The 9589-nt window shown below is 35.1% G+C and overlaps 1 long non-coding RNA gene across 2 annotated transcripts in view; it reads left to right on the forward strand.

The window, feature by feature from the left end:
* LOC129638712 (uncharacterized) overlaps nt 1-7677 on the forward strand; it is a 151843-nt gene extending 144166 nt beyond the window's left edge. Inside the window, exons 4-5 of one of the 2 annotated variants that reach the window (XR_008707982.1) lie at nt 2358-2488; nt 4808-7677. This is a non-coding gene — a long non-coding RNA (uncharacterized LOC129638712). The remainder of the gene's footprint in view (nt 1-2357; nt 2489-4807) is intronic. The other variant, XR_008707981.1, reaches the window with a different exon arrangement.
* The last annotated feature ends 1912 nt before the right edge of the window (nt 7678-9589 follow it).

The following is a 9589-nucleotide window of genomic DNA, read 5'->3' on the forward strand; positions in this document are numbered from 1 at the left end:
GTGTTTTGATGTGCAGAAATTTTTAATTTTGACATCAGGTCAGATCAGATCAGATCTGTCGCTCAGTCATGTCCGACTCTTAGCGACCCCATGAATCACAGCATGCCAGGCCTCCCTGTCCATCACCAACTCCCAGAGTTCACTCAGACTAATGTCCATCGAGTCAGTGATGCCATCCAGCCATCTCATCCTCTGTCGTCCCCTTCTCCTCTTGCCCACAATCCCTCCCAGCATCAGAGTCTTTTCCAATGAGTCAACTCTTTGTCTGAGGTGGCCAAAGTACTGGAGTTTCAGCTTTAGCATCATTCCTTCCAAAGAAATCCCAGGGCTGATCTCCTTCAGAATGGACTGGTTGGATCTCCTTGCAGTCCAAGGGACTCTCAAGAGTCTTCTCCAACACCACAGTTCAAAAGCATCAATTCTTGGGCGCTCAGCCTTCTTCACAGTCCAACTCTCACATCCATACATGACCACAGGAAAAACCATAGCCTTGACTAGACAAACCTTTGTTGGCAAAGTAATGTCTCTGCTTTTTAATATGCTATCTAGGTTGGTCATAACTTTCCTTCCAAGGAGTAAGCGTCTTTTAATTTCATGGCTGCAATCACCATCTGCAGTGATTTTGGAGCCCAGAAAAATAAAGTCTGATGCTGTTTCCACTGTTTCTCCATCTATTTCCCATGAAGTGATGGGACCAGATACCATGATCTTCGTTTTCTGAATGTTGAGCTTTAAGCCAACTTTTTCACTCTCCTCTTTCACTTTCATCAAGAGGCTTTTGAGTTCCTCTTCACTTTCTGCCATAAGGGTGGTGTCATCTGCATATCTGAGGTTATTGATATTTCTCCCAGCAATCTTGATTCCAGCTTGTGTTTCTTCCAGTCCAGCGTTTCTCATGATGTACTCTGCATATAAGTTAAATAAGCAGGGTGACAGTATACAGCCTTTACGTACTCCTTTTCCTATTTGGAACGAGTCTGTTGTTCCATGTCCAGTTCTAATTGTTGTTTCCTGACCTGCATACAAATTTCTCAAGAGGCAAATCAGGTGGTCTGGTATTCCCATCTCTTTCAGAATTTTCCACAGTTTATTGTGATCCACACAGTCAAAGGCTTTGGCATAGTCAATAAAGCAGAAATAGATGCTTTTCTGGGACTCTCTTGCTTTTTCCATGATCCAGCAGATGTTGGCAATTTGATCTCTTGTTCCTCTGCCTTTTTTAAAACCAGTGGAACATCAGGAAGTTCACGGTTCACATATTGCTGAAGCCTGGCTTGGAGAATTTTGAGCATTACTTTAATAGTGTGTGAGATTAGTGCAATTGTGCAGCAGTTTGAGCATTCTTTGGCATTGCCTTTCTTTGGGATTGGAACGAAAACTGACCTTTTCCAGTCCTGTGGCCCCTGCTGAGTTTTCCAAATTTGCTGGCATATTGAGTGCAGTACTTTCACAGCATCATCTTTCAGGATTTGGAATAGCTCAACTGGAATTCCATCACCTCTACTAGCTTTGTTCATAGTGATGCTTTCCAAGGCCCACTTGACTTCTCATTCCAGGATGTCTGGCTCTAGGTCAGTGATCACACCATCATGATTATCTGGGTTGTGAAGATCTTTTTTGTACAGTTCTTCTGTGTATTCTTGCCATCTCTTCTTAATATCTTCTGCTTCTGTTAGGTCCCTACCATTTCTGTCCTTTATCGAGCCCATCTTTGCATGAAATGTTCCTTTGGTATCTCTGATTTTCTTGAAGAGATCTCTAGTCTTTCCCATTCTACTGTTTTCCTCTATTTCTTTGCATTGATCACTGAAGAACATAGTCCAACTTAATTTTCCTTTTGTTGTCTATGATTTTGATGTCATATTCATGAAATCAATCCCAATTCCCATGTTATAAAGATTTACCTATATATTTTCTTGGAGCAGTTTTAATGTTTTAGCACTTATGTTTAGGTCTTTTATTTTAAATTAATTTTTGTATACAGTGTCAGGCTAAGTTACAGCTTCATTCTTCTGTGTGTAGGTATCTAGTTTTCTCAGCATTTGTTGAAGACTGTCCTTTACCTATTGAATATTTTCAGCTTTCTTAATTAAAGTCATATGTCTATAATTGTGAGGGTTTATTTCTGGTCTCTCTATCAGGTCTTTATGCCAGTACAATAACATTTTGATTATTATAGCTATGCATGTAGTAAGTTGTGAAATGCAGGAAGTATGAATCTTCCCAGTTTGTTGTTTTTCAAGATTGTTTTGGATATTTGATGTCTTTTTTTTTTTCTGTGAGAAACAACATTGGCAATTTTTTTTAAGTTTTTATTTTATATTGGAGTATAGCCAATTAACAATGTTGTGTTTCAGGTGGGCAGCAAAATGACTCAGCCATACATATACGTGTATTCATTCTCCCTCAAACTCTCCTCCCATCCCGGCTACCACATAACATCATTGGCATTTTAATAAGAGTCACATTAAATATGTAGATTGCATTGGTAAGTATTGATATTTTATAGTATTAGGTCTTCCAATCCAGAAACATGGTATAGGTTTCCATTTCTTTACATCTTAATTTCTTTTTGCAGTATATTGTAGTTTTTGTTGTACTAGTCTTTCACCTCCTTGTTTAAACTTATTCCTCTATATTTTATTATACTGATGCTATTGTAAATGAAATTTCTTTCATAATTTCCTTTCCAATAAGATTGTTCATTGTACATATTTACCTGAAATGACCCCCAAAATATTATCCATCTATAGCAATTAATGGTGTGTGTAATATACAAAGTTGTAGTTAGTTTTATTTATTATAATTCATACTGATGCCATGAGCTCATTACCTCTGATAAATACCAAAACTACAAATTAGCCATGACCTAAAATCCATTGATCTTCCCTTGATAATCTTCATTTCTTTATAAAATTAAATTCCATGGTTAGTTATTATAATCATTCTATTTTGTTTACAGTTTTTTCTTGCCTTCTTCTCCCTTCTCTAAACTCAACTGGCCAAACCAACCCCAGTTATGTATTTGTTGCACATTAGCACTCATGCAGGTGAATGCGACTGGAGAAGAACACACAACTCTATAGGCTGATATTCATGTAAATTCAAGACCACAAACCTCAAATGGATTCTTAATGCTGCCTTATAAGGGCAGCTCTCCTGTCTCCTAGATAACTACTTTACCTCTTCTCTCTCCTTATATTCCAATATCTCTCCCTAGTCTTCACTCTTCATTGATGATCTTTCATTCTGTTTCACTAAGGAAATTGAATTGATGACAATGGAACTATATTTTAATGCAAACACAATTAAAGTATCATCAGCTAGATAATTTATTATGAAGTTCATTTGGAGGAGTGAACCAAAAAAAAAAAAAAGCCCTCATGAAACTGTGATAAAAAGAACAATGAGAAGTGGGATAAACTTAATAGACCTTAAAACATGTTATAAAAGCCTCTTTTAAAATAATATGGTATTGATGCTTGAATAGACAGATTAATGAAACAAAATTATTGAAGTTCCCCCAAAGGCTCAACTTTACATGAAAATTCAATATTGATGAAGACAAAAATCCCCAATCTGTGAATTAAAGAAGAACATTTTAATAAGAGATAATTTGAAAACTGGATCATCAAATGAAATAATATAAAACTGGATAAATACTTCATCTCATGCACCAAGAGAAATTCTAAATGTATCAGAGGTCTAAACGTAAAATATGAAACTATATAAGCATTAGAAAAGAACATGGATAAATTTCATTATAACCAGAAGATGTAGTCTTCCAAACTATAACCTCAAATCATGAAACAATAAAGGATAAACAATAAACATAGTTAAATAAACATAGATCATGAAACAATAAACATAGATAAACACATTTATCTATGAAAAATCTTTATAGCACTTTATATTTTTAAGACGAATTTTAGATTCATAGTAAAATTGAAAGGATGGTACAGAGTTTCTCATATACCCTTGCCCCCACCCCCCCACACACATACATAGTCTCTTTCATTATCAGCATTTCTCTCCAGAGGGTAAATTTCTTATACTTAATGAACCTACATTGATAAATGATGATGTCTCAAAATATAGTTTACTTTAGGTTTCACTCTTTGTGCTATACATTCTGTGTGTTTGGATAAATGTATAATGACTTGTATCCGCCATTAGAGTATCAGATGCAGTGTTTTCATTGCCCTGAAAGTCCTCTGTGCTCTGCCTATTCTTATGCTCATCCCTAGCAACCACTGATTTTTTAGTGTCTCCACAGTTTTACATCTTCCAGAATGTCATAAAGTTAGAATTGCCTAGTATGTAGTCTTTTTAGACTGGTGTTTTCACTTAGTACTAAGAGTTTACAGTTGCTCTATGTCTTTTTAGGCTTGATAATCAGTGAAATTTGAGGATGGAATGAAAATTTGTGGCTTCCCTGGTGGCTCAGTGGTAGAGAACTCTCCTGCTATGCAGGAGACAGGGCTTCAACCCCTGATTGGGAAGATCCCCTGGAGAAGGAAACTGGCTACCCACTCCAGTTTTCTTGCCTGGAGGATTCTATGGACAGAGGAGCCTGGTGGGCTAGAGTTCATGGGGTCCCAAAGAGTCTGATATGAGTAAATGACTAAGCACCTTAGCACAGAAAGGATTATCAGCCTTGAGAATTGGGTAATATTGCAAGATTACTCTTAAATTTAGTATTGTGTCAATGGTATGGTAGTTATGTTAAAAGAAAAAAATCCTATTAGAAGTGAATGCTGAAGATTTTATGCGTGAAATAATATAATATCTGGTATTTGAATTACAGTACCTTGGCAAAAACTCAGATGTTTTGATGAAACAAGATTGGCTGCTGCTGCTAAGTCACTTCACTCGTGTCCAACTCTGTGCGACCCCATTGACGGCAGCCCACCAGGCTCCCCCGTCCCTGGGATTCTCCAGGCAAGAACACTGGAGTGGGTTGCCATTTCCTTCTCAAATGCATGAAAGTGAAAACTGAAAGTGAAGTCGCTCAGTCCTGTCCGACTCTTTGCGACCCCATGGACTGCAGCCTGCCAGGCTCCTCCGTCCATGGGATTTTCCAGGCAAAGAGTACTGGAGTGGGGTGCCATTGCCTTCTCCAACAAGATTGGCAAACGATGCTAAATTTGAAATGATAATGGTACATAGAGGTTTATTATACTGTTTTCTCTTGTAAATTTGAGTTTCCAAAGTAAAAATGTTTAAAAACAAGCTTCCATAGACTGTTGCTACCATATATACCCACAAAGTGGTCTCTATGCCTACATATATTTATATATATTTGCTCAAAACCAAACCATGTAAATTTTATTTGCCAGATAATATGAGTAACAGTTTTTATAGCTCTAAAGCAAGCACATATTAAGAGCCAGTATACTTCTTGTTTCATACATGAACTCTGTGTACCTATTTATACTGAGTCTCTCACCTATACATGAAATCTCCTTTCTTCTTTCCTATTCAAAAATAATATTCCAGTAACTCCCTCCTTTTCTTCATCATTAGCTGCTTGTTTTATAATGAATTATTTTCATCAGAATACCAGCATACTCTTATTCTTCCCATCTTAACAACAAGCAAAAAGCTCTTCTTGTTTCCTCCTAGCTGACTAATTTCTTTGTACTCCACCTGCAGCTAAATTCCTTGAAACAGTTGATGGTACACAGTACCTCAAATTACTCTTGTCTTATTTTCTTTTAAATTGACTGCCAATTAAGCTTTTATTCCCTTAACTGCACCAGACCTCTGTCTGTTGTTATTAGGCGATTTCTCATTCATCTTATTTGATTACTTCTGACTCCTAATAAACTTTTTCACATTCCTAAACACCAGACCGCTGTATTCAACTACTTACTAAGCATTTGCACTTGGAAATCCAACAGACATGTAAAAGGCAACATATTCAAAACAGAAGTCCTCAAACTTGGTCTTCCTGGGTGGGGTCTTTTTTAATCTCATTTTATGGTAACTCCACAGTTTTACTTTCTCAGTTCTGAAATCTTGACTCTGTCCCAGACTCTGTTTCCCCACCCCCCCACCACACTCTGTATCCAATCCATCAACAAACCCTGTCTATTTAACCTATGAATCATATCTAGAATCTGACCATTTCTCAGCACCTCCACTGCTACCACCCTAGTCCAACCTATTCATTTCTCTTGGTGTAAATTGGTTTTTCTGACTATGTCCTTGCTGCTCTATAATGAAGTCTCAACACTGCACTCAAAAATATTATTTTAAAATACAAGTCAGAATATAAGTATTGGGGAGACTGTCATGTCTCCCCAAGTTAGAGTAAAATTCAAGTCATTCCATTGCCTCAAAAGCTTTCCATGATCTGCCTCCCACTCCTATGTTACTTCCTTGACTTTATCTTCCACTGTTCTTCCTTTAGTTTCTCTATTTCAGCCCCAATAGAATCCTTTCATTATTTCTGTCATAATGGGCACATTAAAAAATGTAGAACCTTTTGTACCAGCTATTTTTTTCCCCTATAATGCTTTTCTCTGAATGTGATTAACTTTCTTATTTCCTTCACATTTTTGCCTAAATGTATGGTACAAATGAAGTGTATCTACCCTGACCTCTCGATTTAGGATTATAACTTTATTTTACCTCAAAATTTCTCATTTTTTTTCTTCTGATTTACTATTTTTTTTCCATAGCTCTTATTTCCTTTCAGCTTAGCATGGCATTTATTTATTATAATTATTGTTTATTGTCCTTCTTCCTCTGCCTTACTAGAACATCATCTCCATGAGTGCAGGAAGTTTTGTTTTACTTTTTTTTTTTTTAATTCAACTGATGCATCCCATGTACCTATGAGTTCCTAACATAATAACATACATTTGTTAACGTTCAACAAATATATGATAAATAAATGCATCATTTCCTTTTTTGTGCCTGGAAACTAGATATTTGTATGTACTGTGTGCCTTCCTTTCTGTGATGATCAAATTCCTGTAACTTTTCTCCCCTGAATTCTTATTTTTAAAGTCATCTTCACCTTCATTCACATGACTGGTAGTAGCAATAATTTCTGAAGTAGTTAGTACAATTTTTTTTTCATCGACAAAACTGTGAAAGTCCCTGGATTAGGAGTCTTTAAAATAAATGTATTTGTCTTGTTATTGTCCTTGGTGAAACAAAATTGAAACAGTATTAAAATGTTATAATGATAGCCATTACTAATAAATTGATATTAAAATAAGATAAAAATAAATATCACCAAAAGCTACCATTGCCATATCACTACTTGTATTTCTCTAAAATATAAACCTTATTGTGCTGACTTTTTAAAATATTTTGATGACTTCCCTCTGATTTTTAAATATTATCTAACTATAAAAAAAAGAATTGTGATAATGATAGTAAATGATAAGATTTATTGAGTACTGACTATTTTCTAGTCATTTTGCTTAGAATTTTATACTACTTCTGTCATTTAATCATCACAGTAAGCCTATTATATAGGAATTATTAGTACTCCTATTTTGCAATGAGAAAGGAATTTGTCAAAGTTAAAGTGCTTGCATTAAGAATTTTTGAATTTAGAAAATATTCTACTTGCATTTAGATTAAATAATTTTCATATTATCAAAATGCAACATGGTTAACAGCAAATATGTTGGGAATAAATAGCAACAATTTAGATAATTTTCATTTTGCATCCTGTACATCAATTCTTATCATCTCTTTCTTCAACCCCCAACTCTAAGCTCATTATTTGTCTAACTGGGACATTTCATGATGGTCCTCTGAAGTTACTGACTCCTTTCCTTAAAATATACCTTGACTAGAAGCTGAAATGGAATATGGGAGGGAATCTTAAATTGTCCATTTCTAGTGTTATCTTAGAATAGGATTAGAGATAAATAGAAAAAATAAGCATGGTAATCAAAAACTATTCACTCCAGACTTAAACCCACTAGGAAAAGCAAAAAAGTTATATGAATAGTTGCAAAGTGAAACATTCATAAGTAAAAAGTTGAAAGGCGATCGTGTAACAGTTCTGTCCATTGGTAACCATCTTCATCAGGGTTTCTTAAGCTTAGATCTATAGGTCCCTAAGAGATCCATGGGTAAATTTCAGGTATTCCATGTGTTTTCCTTCCTAGTGAATGCAGAAAGCAAACCACAGTATCTTTGGTAGTGCCAATGATTTTTGTCACCAATAAAAATCACCTATATTTTCCTATCATATTTTAGTTTTGAAATATCATCTATGCTCATTATTACTCTAAAATTGTGATAGTCTATCAGAGCAGCCATGAGAGTGCTCAGTATTTGGAGTTGCACACCATTACAGAGACTTTAGTAAGTCACATGGATGGGAAGATATTAAGATGGTTTGTGGATGGAACAGGTGAAAAAATTAGAAGTTGGTCCCTATACAAATATTGTGATTTATATTTGAAGCAGATGATAAGGAAATTAGCAGCTTCAGTAGTCCCATTGACTGTGTAACTAGATGAAGCTGTAGGCATCTCTTAAGGTGGCCAACAGATTTTTTTTTATTCATGATATGCATACTGACACTTTCAAAAAAAAAAAGAATCCTATTTCGTGAGTCTCTTTTGGATGCTGAAAAAGCTGCTGATGTTTGGAAATAGTAAAAAGTTATTTTGCCAAACAAATATTTGACTGGGATAAAAAACTTCATACTCTTTGCACAGATGGATCTTCTATAATGGTTGGTAACACATCTGGTTTTGCCACTTTAGTAAAAAAGAAAAACAAGAATCTCATGTCATTGTCACTCACTCCTTTATACAGAAACATGCACTGGCAACAAAGACTTTGTCAATAAGGCTGTAAGAAGTTTTGTCAAGACCCATAAATTTTTAATAAGATCAGATGCAGATCTCTGAATCTCTTCAGCTTTAAAGATTTATTTCCAAATAGTGGAAGGAAAATATTATGCTCTACTTGAGCATATGGAAGTTATATGGCTTCCAAGATAAGCCTTACAGTGATGGTTTAAACCAAGGGCAGAGATCACTTTTTTAAAAAACCAAAACCAAACTCATAAAACTCTCTTGAATCAGTTTGAAAGAAAGGATTTTTCCTATTAGATGATTTACTTGACAGATAATTTAACCATGTGGGTAATATAAATTTTTCAACATCTTTAAGTCCTCATTGCAGATGCTTCATAAAATATCTAAGCTTTCTTGGCTAAGCTGCCAAAAAGGAAGAAGTAGAGGTCAACATTCTTGCAAACTTTAACCTGGAGGAAATGCTTTACCCAAATGGAGTAGAGAGGTAAAATTCTCAGCTCATTAATTGGGAAAGAGAACTCTGCAAATATCAGAAAAACACATCAGAACATTTGCAACATATATTTTACATTAATAGCATTAAAATTAAAACATGGATTCACATTCCTTTCTTCTAATATAAACTGTATTATCAAAGATGTTAAACTAGCTAAAGATGAACTCATTGATTGTTAGAACAAAAGAATTTACTACTATTGGAGTCTAAATCAAAAGTTCTTGGACAGTCATAATGTTCAGTTTGAGAAACCTATCCTAGCATTTTAAAGAGAGCTGGGAAGGTTTTAATT

This window comes from Bubalus kerabau, chromosome X (assembly GCF_029407905.1).
Source record: "Bubalus kerabau isolate K-KA32 ecotype Philippines breed swamp buffalo chromosome X, PCC_UOA_SB_1v2, whole genome shotgun sequence".
Taxonomy (NCBI): Eukaryota; Metazoa; Chordata; class Mammalia; order Artiodactyla; family Bovidae; genus Bubalus; species Bubalus kerabau.